Genomic DNA, 14,201 nt, shown 5'->3' on the forward strand with positions numbered 1-14,201 from the left:
GGCTACTTCAGCGTTCACGGGCTTCGGGTTCGAGCATAAACCGTCGACAACGACCTATATGCTTTTTGAGAAACAACAGTTTTCGAAGTGAAACATCCTTAGGCGCATGAGGGTAATTTTTTACGAATGAAACTCAATAGAGCGTCACGAAAATTTGAGACGTTTTTGTTCAAGAAGAGGAGGAGGTTTTTTTTTTCAAGGGAGAGAGTGATTGAGGAAGAGTATTTCTAATTCACGGGCCTCCCTACTAGCCTTGTATCGTGCAAGTTTAGCACGCGGCTGCTAGTAAATAGAACATCTTCTCTGCTAGCCTTGTATCTTGCCGGTTTGTTTTTTTTTAATCCAAGATGGCCGCCGCGCAAAATTATAATTTCAACATTATAGATATCGTATCCGAGGTTCTCGAGGTTGCAAAGAACGAATTTAGGATAATTTTTGAAATCCAGTGTCTATAGAGTGTGTAATATCTGCCAATAAAGTGTCACGGAAATGATGGATGTTTTTATCCAAGAAGTGGGAGATTGAGATAGAGTGAGAAAGGCCGAACGTAGAATGAAGTACATGGCACCGCTAGTAAGTAGAAACACTTCGCTTCAAGCGTTGTATCATGCAGGCTTAGCGCGCGGCCGCAAGTAAGTAGAACATCGTCCTTACTAGAGCTATATCGTACAAAGTTCAACGCGCGGCCGCGAAAACGTAGAACATCTTCCCCACTACCTTTGTATCGTGCAGGTATAGCGCGCGGATGCGAAAAACGTGAACATTTTTCCTACTAGCGTTGAATCGTGCAGGTGTAGCGCACGGCTGCGAGTATGTAAAACATCTTCCCTCCTAGCGTTGTATTGTGCAGGTTAAGCACGAGGCCGCGAAAAAGTAGAACATCTTCCCTACTAGCGTTGTATCGTGCAAGTTTAGGGCGTGGCCGCGAGTAAGTAGAACATCTAATAATTTCTAATATTGACAAAAAACATTTCATTAAGGAAAAGATTATATAATTATGCTAAAATTTTATTCTTTCTATAAAATAACAAATTTTACCATCTCTCTTATCGTCCCGTTTCGTCTTGACGTTGAATTTTGGGACATTCTATATAAAAAATTATCTTCTGTTTTTTTTAACATAAAAGAAGGCTGCGATCTGAGCTCAGGTCACTTGCCAATAGTGTTGATTTTTAATTGTACCATACTAGACAAATAAAACAGGTCCAAGTTGAAAATAGATATGCTGAGCTTCAAGATAGATCTTAATGGTATTATTGACCTACAAGTTTCACTAAAAACTTTCACCAAAGTTATAACAAAAATACGAACGATACGAAAAGAAAATCAGGCAAAGATGACAAACTGGATTTCCACACGACAAATTATGATGATGCTAAAACAAATGTAAAAGAATTTCAACGCCTATTTAAGCACTTCACAACGAAACTTTAAACACTTATTTAACCCTGCTAACGAACGATCGTTCAACAGATTATTCTCTGTGGAAATCTTCTAAAAATCTTAATAAGCCAACTGTATACCTCCGTCTGTACCGTCCTCCTATCTAGGAAAGTAATGGGTGATGGGCCATGACTAATTACTAAAAAGTAACTAGATTTGCAGATTCCCTACCTACACTACACCACATATTTCAACCTAAGCTTATGTTAGTAGAAAATGGTGTAGCTGTACCTACAACCAATAATATCAATTAATACAAATGTCTAATACCTAACTTGTAACGTAGCATTATAGATCGTAGAAATTGTAATCGTGCATAATAACTATAATAAGCGTATGCCGAAAGATTCGTTCTGACAAGAACATTTTATTTTATATAACGTAATATTAGCTCTGATAAGAACCATTTCATAATGCTGTACAACAACTCATAGAATCATACAGATCACCAGTAGTCATCTCAGTGAAGTTTCAAGCATCGTACTTTCTCTCGACGATCGCAGACATACTCAAGTGATCAGTCATATGCTCCGCGTTACACAACCGCACAGCAAGGCCGATCGTCCTCGAATGACGCGTCGGGACTCGGGCGTCGATCGCTATTCATGCAATTTTAATCAATGAGCAATAGGGTAGGTGCGGAATGCTCATTGACATCGTATGATCGAGGTTCGACGCGAGTTTACACAAACTGCGATAGCACTAGTTTTAGAGCGTGATAGAACACATAATATTATTCTCAAATCTTATTGAATGAAACGTTTTACTATTGGTTAAAATGTAAGCTCTAGTATTGGTGTGTATTTTCTGAACTTGTAAATATTTTTTAAGTAACGATTGTAATTGGGTAACTAGTTTTAAGGATTTTGTATATATATCGTGTAACTTTTTAATAAATCATACAGTTCGATTCAGGCAGGCAACGCGAGCACACGTGCCGCGTTATCTGTCCTCCTTCGAATATTTTTATTACCTGCGTTATCGCACTATCTGCTCAGGCCACCTGGGCTAGCTATTGTTATCGCGCGCTATTGTTCGGGACTCTTTGAGTCTCGCACCTGTTACGTTCCTTCGCGGAACGTAGCTTAGTGATTATAAGTGTTAATTACCCGGTTTTACGATCGTGTTAGTTAGCACCTGAGCTGTGTTTCGCGATTCTGCACGCTAATCGTGTGTGTTGTGAGTGTTGCAGATCGTGCCGTGTGTGTCTTCTCCGTGGGGGCCTGCACAGCGTACATCGGGGTTCCGGCCCAGCCAGTCTACATCCAGCAAAGCTAAGTCTTAGGCTTAATTATTATTATTAATTTCTTTTAATTTTGCATACTTTATTAATATTAATAGTATTTTATTAATGTCCAAGTGCACAACTAAACTATAGTTGTCCACTTTATTATTACATTCCCCCTCTGCCTGACTCGGGCAGCGGGGGTTGTCACCCGATTAACTTATTAATAACAACCATGGCTTCACCAATGGTTGCCGACGAGGGCCTTCTAAGCGCCCTGCTAGATAAATTATTTACGGAGAAGATCGCTCCGTTAATCAAGGAATCTATAGATGAGTCAGTGGATGCCGCTATTAAAGCGAAATCCAAAAAATATAAATCATCATCCGATGTTTCGAGTTCCGACGGGGAATCCGATATGGATATAGGTAATGCGTCCGACGCAAGTTCCGTGGCCTCGGTCAAACCGAGGAAAGTGATCACCCGATCAGCCCGTCCGCCTGTCCTTCAGGCGTACTTTGACGCGCAGGCGACCCCTAAGGTCCCCGCGGTCAGTCCTGACCGCACGGTAGCCCCTCAGGCTTCACCGGCCCGGCCGGTATCCGCTCTACCGTCGAGAGCGGAGAGTGTCGCGTCGGATGCTGACGGCTTCATCACCGTCAGTCGCAAGAAGAAGCGCGGTCGTGAATCGCCTTCTCTGGATAGCACACCCACGAAGAAAGCCGCGGCCACGACTGGCTCCGCTCCCGCGTCCGCGCCCGCGCCCGCTAAAGCCCGCGTACCGCCTCCCACCAAGCGCCCGCCTCCTATTTTTATAGGGGACCGAGGCCGATGGTTAGCCATCAAAAACAGGATCCCGAAGACGCTCTCCTTCCAGGCGAGGGCGTATCAATCTCTAATCAAACTAGAGACCAGAGAGGTAGCGGACCACCGCGCCCTGACATCTCTTCTTAGAGAGCTGAGTGTGGGTTTCCACACGTACGCCCTGCCTGAGGAGAAGCGTCTGAGGGTCGTTATTAGTAACGTCCCCAAAGAGTTAGACGAGGCCGACATTCTGTCGGACCTCAAAGAGCAGGGTTACCCTGCACACGAGGTGTACCGTATGCGCGGAACCAACAATAAACAACCATTTAACATGGTTCTCGACCTCACGCAAGAGGGAAAGGAAATCTTCAATATAAAATCGGTTTGTTCCCTTCAGGGCATCCGTACCGAAGCTCGTCGCAACCGCGGGGGGCCCGGTCAGTGCCACAGATGCCAATTATACGGGCACTCAGCACGAAATTGCGAACACACCCCGAGGTGTGTGAAGTGCCTCGGGAAACACGGCACGCCAGAGTGCCCTCGACCAGCGCAATGCGCGGAGCCCCCGGCCTGCGTCTTGTGCGGGGAGAAGGGGCACCCCGCGAGCTATCGCGGGTGTCCCAAGGCACCCAAACACAAGCGTCACCCAGGGCGCCGCCAGCCGCAAGGCAGAGCAGAGAAGGTGGAGTTCACTCCAACCTTCAAACCTGCGCCGCCTCCGAAGGTAAACGCCTGGGCGAGGTCTCCTCCGGCTGCCACAGAGGCCACTCTCGCGGCCCCCGCGCCCCTCCGGCCTCCGCTAGCGTCCCGCCCGGCGGCGTCGGTCCCGCGACCGAGGCCACCGGCGCCCGCGTCCGCGGCAACAGGTAGCAAAGGCGGCAGCACCTTTGCGTTCATGTTCGAACTGTCAGAGATGTTCGACATTGATGAAATAACAGCCCTGGCCAGCAGGCTCGATGCTGTCCGTGAAGACCCGCCGTCGCTCCTGCAAGTTATGGCAGACAACGGCAAAATATTCCGTGCCCTCACCGATATAGGGCTAAAGTATAAAAAGAACATTCGCGATGCCTAATTACGTAAGCGGACGGGTTAAACCACATACGCTCCGTATAGCGTATTTTAACGCTCAAGGCCTTAAGCCTCAACTAGACTTGGTGAAGGAGTTCGCTCACGAACATCAATTAGACCTATTCTTAGTGCAAGAGACATTTCTAAAACCACGTATACGCGATCCGCGTATCGCTAATTATAACTTAGTAAGGAATGATCGCACCACCCGTATGGGCGGCACCCTCATTTATTTTAAAAGGTCTCTACACTGTATACCTATAGATCCTCCGGTCCTCACTAACATCGAGGCCTCTGCCATCCGGGTCAGTATGGCGAATCACCAGCCGATCACTGTTATTTCAGCTTATCTTCCGCCGAATAAACAAATATTAGACACAGATATAGAAGCATTACTCGGCCACGGGGCCGCAGTCATAGTGGGCGGCGATCTTAACGCCAAACACTCCAGCTGGAACAGTAGAGCCACAAATAGAAACGGAATTTTATTAGACTCTCTCACAGACACGCGGAACTTTTCAGTAATAGCACCCGACGAACCAACACGTTATCCGGATAACGTCGCGCACCGACCCAACATTCTAGACGTTGCGTTACTTAAAAACGTAACGCTCAATGTAAATTCAATCGAGGTTTTTCACGAATTAGAGTCAGACCACCGGCCCGTCGTCCTAAATCTAGGCCCACCGGTTAACTTTCAACCACCGACGAAAACAGTGATCGACTGGCAACGGCTGGAAAAGGATCTCGAGTCTATCAAGTCCGACGACCTTGACCGTATACCGGACGTCATCGACTCGGTCGACACGGCTCACAGTGCTATCTCTCATGTGACGTCACACATACAGAGTAGGATCAAGGCCTGCTCCAGGCAGGTTCCGACGATGCAACCGCATCGCCTAAACCTGCCTCCAGAGGTCAGGAACTTACTCACACAGAAGCACAGAGCCACTAGACTTTACGACAGGTATCCGTCGGTCGAGAATAGGCGCCACCTCCGCTACCTACAGCGGGTGGTACGGGAACGTATCGCGGAACTCCGCGGCGAACGTTGGGACCGCTTGCTCGGCAACCTTAAGCCATCACATGTGGCTTTCTGGAAGCTGCCTCGCGCGTTCAAACAGGAGCCGCCCACTGTCATGCCTCCTTTGGACAGACCGGGACTGCAGCCGGCGCTCGATGACGATGAGAAGGCTGAATGCCTCGCCGATAGTCTCGAGAGTCAGTGCTCTCCAAATGCAGCAGCCGACCCGACACACGTTGACGAAGTTGATCGTGAAGTTGAACGTCGCTCCGCTCTGAGCCCTTCAGGCGACGTAATAAAACCCACCTCTTACGAAGAGGTGAAACTAATCATTAAGGAGCTTCACTCCAAGAAGGCCCCGGGGCCCGACACTATAAACAATAGGGTTCTTAAAATCCTACCCTCGACCCTTATTACTTTATTGGTTACCATTTTTAATATTCTATTGTCTAATAGCGCGTTCCCCGAACAATGGAAGGATTCCATTGTTATCGGTATCCCAAAACCCAATAAACCTAAAGCTAATCCGAGTAGCTATAGGCCTATTAGTTTAATTAACTCGATCGGGAAACTTTACGAAAGATTAATTCTCGCGCGTCTTAATCATTACATCGCGGAGCTTAACCTGATACCCGACATACAGTTTGGATTCAGAACCGCTCACTCGTGTCCCCAGCAGGCTCACCGACTCACCGAGTACATTCTCATACGGCGTCAATTTCACGCTACCACGGCAGCCGTGTTTTTCGATGTCGCGAAGGCCTTCGACAAGGTATGGCACAACGGCTTAGTATTCAAGCTGTATCAACTGGGAGTGCCAGACAGGCTCGTGCGCATCATTCGAGCCTACCTTACCGATCGCTCCTTCCGATATCGAGTAGAGGGCACCCTATCCTCACCCAGACCCATCAGGTCTGGCGTGCCACAGGGTTCGGTCCTCTCTCCCACTCTTTTCTCGCTCTTCACGAGCGACATTCCCAAGTTTCCGAGTGTCCAGCTCGCTCAGTACGCTGACGACACGGCACTCTACTTCGGCTCCAACCGCTCAACCTTGAGCAAGAACATTAAAGTGCTTCAAGCTGCCGTCGATGAACTAGGCAACTGGTTCAGAAAATGGCGGATTGAAGTGAACCCCACCAAGAGTGCAGCGGTACTCTTCGGTAACGCGAATAGCATCCGCGCTAAAAAACAACCGACTGACGTTATTAAACTGTATGAAACACCCATACCGTGGGTGAAGGATTACAAATACTTAGGAGTCACGTTCAACAGCAATATGAACTTCAAGAAACATATTGATACGGTATGCAATAGAGCCCGATTTGTCCTCAGTCGCCTTTATCCACTTGTGTGTGGGCGAAGCAAACTTCCGCTCAAACACAAAGTGACACTGTACAAAACCATCGTACGGCCCATACTGTCATACGCAAGCGTCGTTTTCGCGCACACCCGACCGAGCTACTTACGTCGTTTGCAAGTAGTTCAAAATAAATTCACGCGCATGGCAACCGGAGCCCCGTGGTTCATCCGAAACGTTGACCTTCACCGCGACCTAGAGCTTCCGACAATAGCTCAACACTTTAAAGAGATCTCGCGACGCTTCTTTGACAAGGCGCCTAACCACCCCAACATCTTGGTTAGGAAGGCATGCGGGTACACCCCCCTTCACCATAGTCTCAACCCAATAAGACGTCCCAGACACGTAACGGTAGACCCGGATGACGACATCACCATCGCGAACGCGACACCCACACAAACACCGACACAGACACGCACACACCGCCTTCGCAGGCGTAGGCGCGGTCAACCACCGCAAACCACTGGCACTCGTCACTCTGACGATGGCCAGCGGCCCGCACCCTAGATACACCACACATTCTTTTGATACCCGACGAGACGTTAGTCCTCGTCCTGTAATCGCTTCACTACACACACTCACACACGGACTGACTGACGGACTGACATACACCACTTACACAATCACAAACACACTCCACAAACAGACACAAACACAAACATACATGCACACAAACATTTACACTACGTACATACATACAAACACACATACATGCAATCATAAACACATACATACACACTTACATACATTACACAAAACATCACCACACTCGCCTAGCGAGTGTGCTCTTATCACCTTTTCATCTTTCATCTTCATTTCATCTTCATTTTCATTCTCTCTCCTTCCCACAAGCACACAGCCGGTCTGAGGTTCGAGTCTCCTTAGGAGACGCCCCGCGACTGTTGTTGCGTAGTCTTTGCGGCCTCCACGGCCCACGTCCTACTTCGCTGTGAAAGCCAGGGCTGCTAACAGCACAGAGGAGGTTTTAGTCGGTATGGGGTGTCCGCTTACGCGGACACTCGAGTCCGACATATTACGCCCCGTTCCGGGGCGTAAATACGTAACAGTATTTCCTCCTCTCAAAAAAAAAAAAAAAATAAATAAATCAAATCTTCCACATATTCCTCACAGCCAAGCAGTTGTTTTATTTAATCACCAAACGCTCAGTCTCAAAAGTCAAAAGCTCAGTCGCTAAAGTGGTGACCCCGACGGAAGGAAGCCCGAACAAGAACACCGACGGAAGGAACCCGAACAAGAACGCCGACGGAAGGAAGCCAGAACAGAATACACCGAACCTCTGCCCGGCTACACATCGAAGAACAGCTTCACCAGCTCGCCGAAACGACGAATTCCTGTTCGACAAATCTCTGCTCGAGGAATATCAACCCGACGAAGAAATGGAAGACACAAACCAGGCTCAGCGACTCCCAGCGCCAACCGCGACCGAAATCTCCAGCATTTCACTGTCGATGCGCATACCACCATTTTGGCGGGAAAATCCGCGATTGTGGTATCACAACTTTGAAGCCGCCACCGGTGATCTCAAGAGCAGTCAAGCCCAGCTGACACAGATGGTGCTTGTCCAATTAGAATAGGCTGACATCGAACAAATCTCCGACATCCTATTTACATACCGAGAGATAAACAATATTCAGCAATCAAGGAACGTCTCATATCGGTATATGAAGAATCCGACAGCCGCAAGTTCCAGAAGCTACGTACGTAACCTTGCAAGGGACAAGGTTACCGACTCCACCCTCCGCATGATGTGAAGTAAGCTGCTGCCAGCCCACGTCCGCTCCGTGCTCGCCGTCAGCGAGTCATTCAGCGCGAAGTCCACGCTGGAAGAACTAGCGTTACTTGCTGACACGATGATGAAGCAAATCCAAGAGGTAGCAGCCGTCTCCAGCCAGCCACCAGCATCAGGTCCAGAATCATCGAGGTCAAATCAGGTAGACCACACACAATTCCTTATTAACGAGATACGAAAACTATCACTAGAAGTCGCTGAACTCAAGTCAAGGCCATCTCAACACTATCATCGCCACCGATTTCACTCGTCATCTCGAAATAGAACTTCGTCACAACACCGTTCCTGCACACTCAATAGCTCACCAACACTTTACTGTTATTACCATCGCCGATTTGGTAGTGAAGCACGACGTTGTACTACGCCCTGCAGCTTCAAGAAAGAGCCATCGGGAAACTAGAACGGACGTTAGCTGCGGCAGAACCCGGCGTCCTTCACACTTCATACCGCCTTTTTGTCACAGACAAGAAAACAAAGATGTCATTCTTAGTAGATACCGGTGCTAATATATCCGTCCTACCAAGGAAACTAGGCCTGAAAGCAACGCCCCTACCATTTAAATTGTACGCTGCAAACAACACAAACAATTTCAACTTATGGTGAAAAAACATTAGAACTCTATCTCAACCTCCGTCGACCATACAAGTGGAAGTTTATTGTAGCTGACGTCACGAAACCAATATTAGGTGCCGATTTTCTCAAACACCATCAACTTATCGTAGACTTAAAAAATCGAAGATTACTTGATGCCGTCACAAGTCTTAAAATCAACGCGCCAATAATGTCAACGACCTCACCCACAATACGAAGTATCGATATACAGGCCCCGTACCACGCGATACTCTCCGAATTCCCCGGTACCACGAGATTAACATCGATGCAATTATCGCCAAAAATTAACGTGGAACATTATATTGAAACACAAGGAACTCCATTACATTGCCGTGCTCGTCCCATTCCACCTCATCGTTATGAAATAGTGAAGAAAGAATTCGAAAACATGATGCAACAAGGACTCTGCAGACCGAGTAAAAGTCCATGGTCTTCACCACTCCATATAGTACCTAAGAAGAATGGAGATATACGGGTATGCGGTGATTATAGACGATTGAACAGCATAACCAAACCCGATCGTTATCCAGTGCCGAGAGTCAAGGACTTCACCCATCATCTGTCTGGCAAAACAATATTCTCCACAATCGACCTCAACCGCGCTTACCAACAATTGAAGACCAGGGAACAGGACTTAGAGAAGACAGCTATCATCACACCAATGGGTTTATTCGAATTTCCTCGCATGTGTCCTGGTCTGAAGAAGGCGGGACAAACATTTCAGCGATTTATTCACGAAGTGCTCCGTGGATTAGACTACGTTTTCCCATTCATCGACGATTTGCTCATAGCCTCAGCAAACGAGACAGAGCATCGTGATCACCTAAGAACAGTTCTTAGAAGATTGGAAGAAAACGGTATCACTATCAACCCCGCGAAGTGTAACTTAGGCAAAACGGAAGTCAAATTTCTTGGATACATAGTATCACAAAACGGTATACAGCCACCAGAAGAGAAGATTAAAGCCATTACCGAATATTCAAAACCGAAAACTATAGAAGGTATAAGACGATTTCTTGGCATGTTAAATTTCTATCGTGACCACATACCGAATGCTGCATCAATACAAGCTCGGCTAAACGCTTACCTACACCAAGTCAAGAAACGTGATAAAACAATAATTGAATGGACCGACGAAGCATCACAATCATTCGAAGAGTGCAAGAATAGTATATCCAAAGCTACCTTACTCGCTCACCCATCACATGATGGGTGATATATATATATATATATATATATCACCCTATCGCAATATTCTGCGATGCGTCTGACAATGCAGTAGGTGCAGTCCTACAACAATACATCGAAAATAATTGGTAACCTCGGTTACTTCTCAAAGCAATTCTCAGAGGCGGAGAAGAAATACTCAGCGTATGACAGAGAACTCTCAGCCGTCTATAAGTCAGTGAAACATTTCCGTTAGATATTTGAAGGACGTGAATTAATTATATTCACAGACCACAAACCCCTCACATTCGCTATGAATAAAACACATACTGCAAACGAAACGCCACGACGAACGCGCCAATTATTATTCATCACTGAATTCACAACCGATATTCGACACATCAGTGGAAAAAACAATATTATTGCCGACGCATTAAGTCGAATAGAAACAATAACAGTGTCACCTACGATCGACTACAGCGAATTATCAATCGCACAAGAGAGAGACAGCAGCATAACACAACTCATTCAACAACCAAACTTAACCTTCAAGAAAATAAATGTACCTACCTAACACGAACCTAGAATTATATTGCGAAACATCAACAAGTCATATACGTCCTTACATACCTACAGAATTCCGCAAACAAATTTTTAATAGTGTACATAATATTACTCACCCAGGAATACGAACATCACGTAAATTAATATCTCAAAAATTCTTTTGGCCATCAATGAATATCGACATCGGGAAGTGGAGTAAAACTTGTATAAATTGTCAGAAAAGTAAAATACAACGCCACACAGTCAGCAAAATTCAATGTTTTGACGCAAGCGATCGTTTTCAGCATATACACATAGATATTGTTGGACCTCTACCTACCTCTGCTCAAGGACATCGTTATCTGATAACAATGATCGACAGACATACTGGTTGGCCTGAGGCAATCCCTAGCAACAATATTACAGCCGAGACAATTGCAGATATCATATACAATCGCTGGATCTCAAGATTTGGATGCCCAGCTACACTAACAAGCGATCAAGGTCGACACTTCGAAAGCTCTCTGTTTACCAACCTCATGAAAACTATGGGAGTTAATCGGAAAGGTAGAACGCTTTCATCGTTGCTTGAAGACAGTCCTTCGTTCAAGGTTAACGAACACCTGTGCATGGGTCAATGAACTACCAACCGTATTGTCAGGCCTGCGCGCAGTTCTACGATCGGACAGTGGCGTTAGCGCCGCCGAACTAACATACGGCTATAACCTTCGTCTACCAAGTGATTTTTTCGGTATAAACACACAAACATCATCTACCTCATTGGATCATACCTACGTTTAATAACAAACACATATTTGTTCATCAAGACTTACATACATGCAGTCATGTGTTTATTAGAATAGATTCAGTAAAACCACCATTACAAACACCATATGAAGGACCGTACCGTGTTATCAAACGAAGCGGTAAAGTTTATACCATTCATTTACCAGGTCGACAAACAAACATATCGATCGACCGTTTAAAACCTGCATATTTATTAAATGAAACTGAAGAAAACAATACATTATATTCATTACCTTTACCTGTACAAGTTACCCAAAACCTTACCGATACCATACCTAACAAACATACCACCAATACCCAAAATACCACGTTAGCAGACTCTACGAACAACTTGACGTCCCAGCCTATCAAAATGTCAAGGTCAGGCCGACTCATCAAGTTGCCGGTGCGTTTCACTTGAAGGGGACTCCTGCAGCTCTACCTAGAACCAATAATATCAAAAATGTCTAATACCTAACTTGTAACGTAGCATTATAGATCGTAGAAATAGTAATCGTGCATAATAACTGTTATAAGCGTATGCAGAAAGATTCGTTCTGACAAGAACATTTTATTTTATATAACGTAATATTAGCTCTGATAAGAACCATTTCATAATGCTGTACAACATCTCATAGAATCATACAGATCACCAGTAGTCATCTCAGTGAAGTTTCAAGCATCGTACTTTCTCTCGACGATCGCAGACATACTCACGTGATCAGTCATATGCTCCGCGTTACACAACCGCACAGCAAGGCCGAGCGTCCTCGAATGACGCGTCGGGACTCGGGCGTCGATCGCTATTCATGCAATTTTAATCAATGAGCAATAGCGTAGGTGCGGAATGCTCATTGACATCGTATGATCGAGGTTCGACGCGAGTTTACACAAACTGCGATAGCATTAGTTTTAGAGCGTGATAGAACACATAACATTATTCTCAAATCTTATTGAATGAAACGTTTTACTATTGGTTAAAATGTAAGCTCTAGTATTGGTGTGTATTTTCTGAACTTGTAAATATTTTTTAAGTAACGATTGTAATTGGGTAACTAGTTTTAAGGATTTTGTATATATATCGTGTAACTTTTTAATAAATCATATCTTCCACATATTCCTCACAGTCAAGCAGTTGTTTTATTTAATCGCCAAACGCTCAGTCTCCAAAATGGTAATAATGTTTTAGTAGAAATCGCTGATGAGTTTAAAATAAAACTTGTTACAGCAACACATATCTACAACATGATAAGTTTTTGCGTTTCAAATCAGCTACACCACTATAATATTACATTATTGAGAATAACTTGAATAAAGCTAAATTTAAATTATCTAAACGCCTTTCTCAAAAACTCAAAACTTATATTATATATATAATATAATATAAGTATAATATAATATAAGTTTTATAATATAAAGTTTTATAATATATATATAATACCTTATAAAATGCTCACCTTTATTCATTTACGGTGTGTGTGGTTGATGCAGCTACTGTACTCTAATAACTTTTGATTTGTATTAATTTACATTTATTCTTTTGACTTTGCACAAGCGATTAACATCTTTTTTAACTAAACATAATATCATTTTGGAGGAACAAAATGGTTTCCAAAAAGGAAAATCAACAACTTTAGCGTGTTTTTCGCTAATAAAAGAAATATCGGAATGCATGGATACAAAAATTCCAGTAACATCAGTATTTTTTGATATGAGCAAAGCTTTTGACAATGTTTGTCATGAAAAACTATTAGATAAATGCGCTCAATATGGTATTCGAGGTCTAGCAAATGACTGGCTTAAAAGTTATCTTTCAAACCATACTCAATACGTTGAAATTGCTAAATTAAATAATAAACAAGAAGTAATACCTTATCGATCAGAACTTAGACTTAAAACAAAAGGTGTACCACAAGGAAGTATATTGGGTCCACTTCTATTCATAATCTACATAAACGACTTACCTAGCATTACTACTAATAACTGTACTCTTTTTGCTGATGACATCTCTATTGTAATTAAATGTAACAATGAATTGTCAATTTTCTTGGTATTTCTTTAGACAGCAACTTGTCCTTCAAGTCACATGTTGACAAAATTAGCAAAAAAATTAACCAACATGTATTTGTCCTCAAACGCGTATCAAAAACAATAGGTGAAAAAACAGCGCTAATGGCATATCATGCATTCGTGGTTTCAGCTTTAAGATATGGATTGGTCATATGGGGCAACTCGGTGAGCATAGGGCATTTATTTATTGGACAGAAGAAGTGTATCAGGGCGGTTTGTGGAGCCGGCCCCCTAGATTCTTGTCGACCGCTATTTAAAAAATTGAAAATTCTATCGCTGCCATGCCTATACA

Source organism: Leptidea sinapis, chromosome 28, assembly GCF_905404315.1.
Source record: "Leptidea sinapis chromosome 28, ilLepSina1.1, whole genome shotgun sequence".
Lineage (NCBI taxonomy): Eukaryota > Metazoa > Arthropoda > Insecta > Lepidoptera > Pieridae > Leptidea > Leptidea sinapis.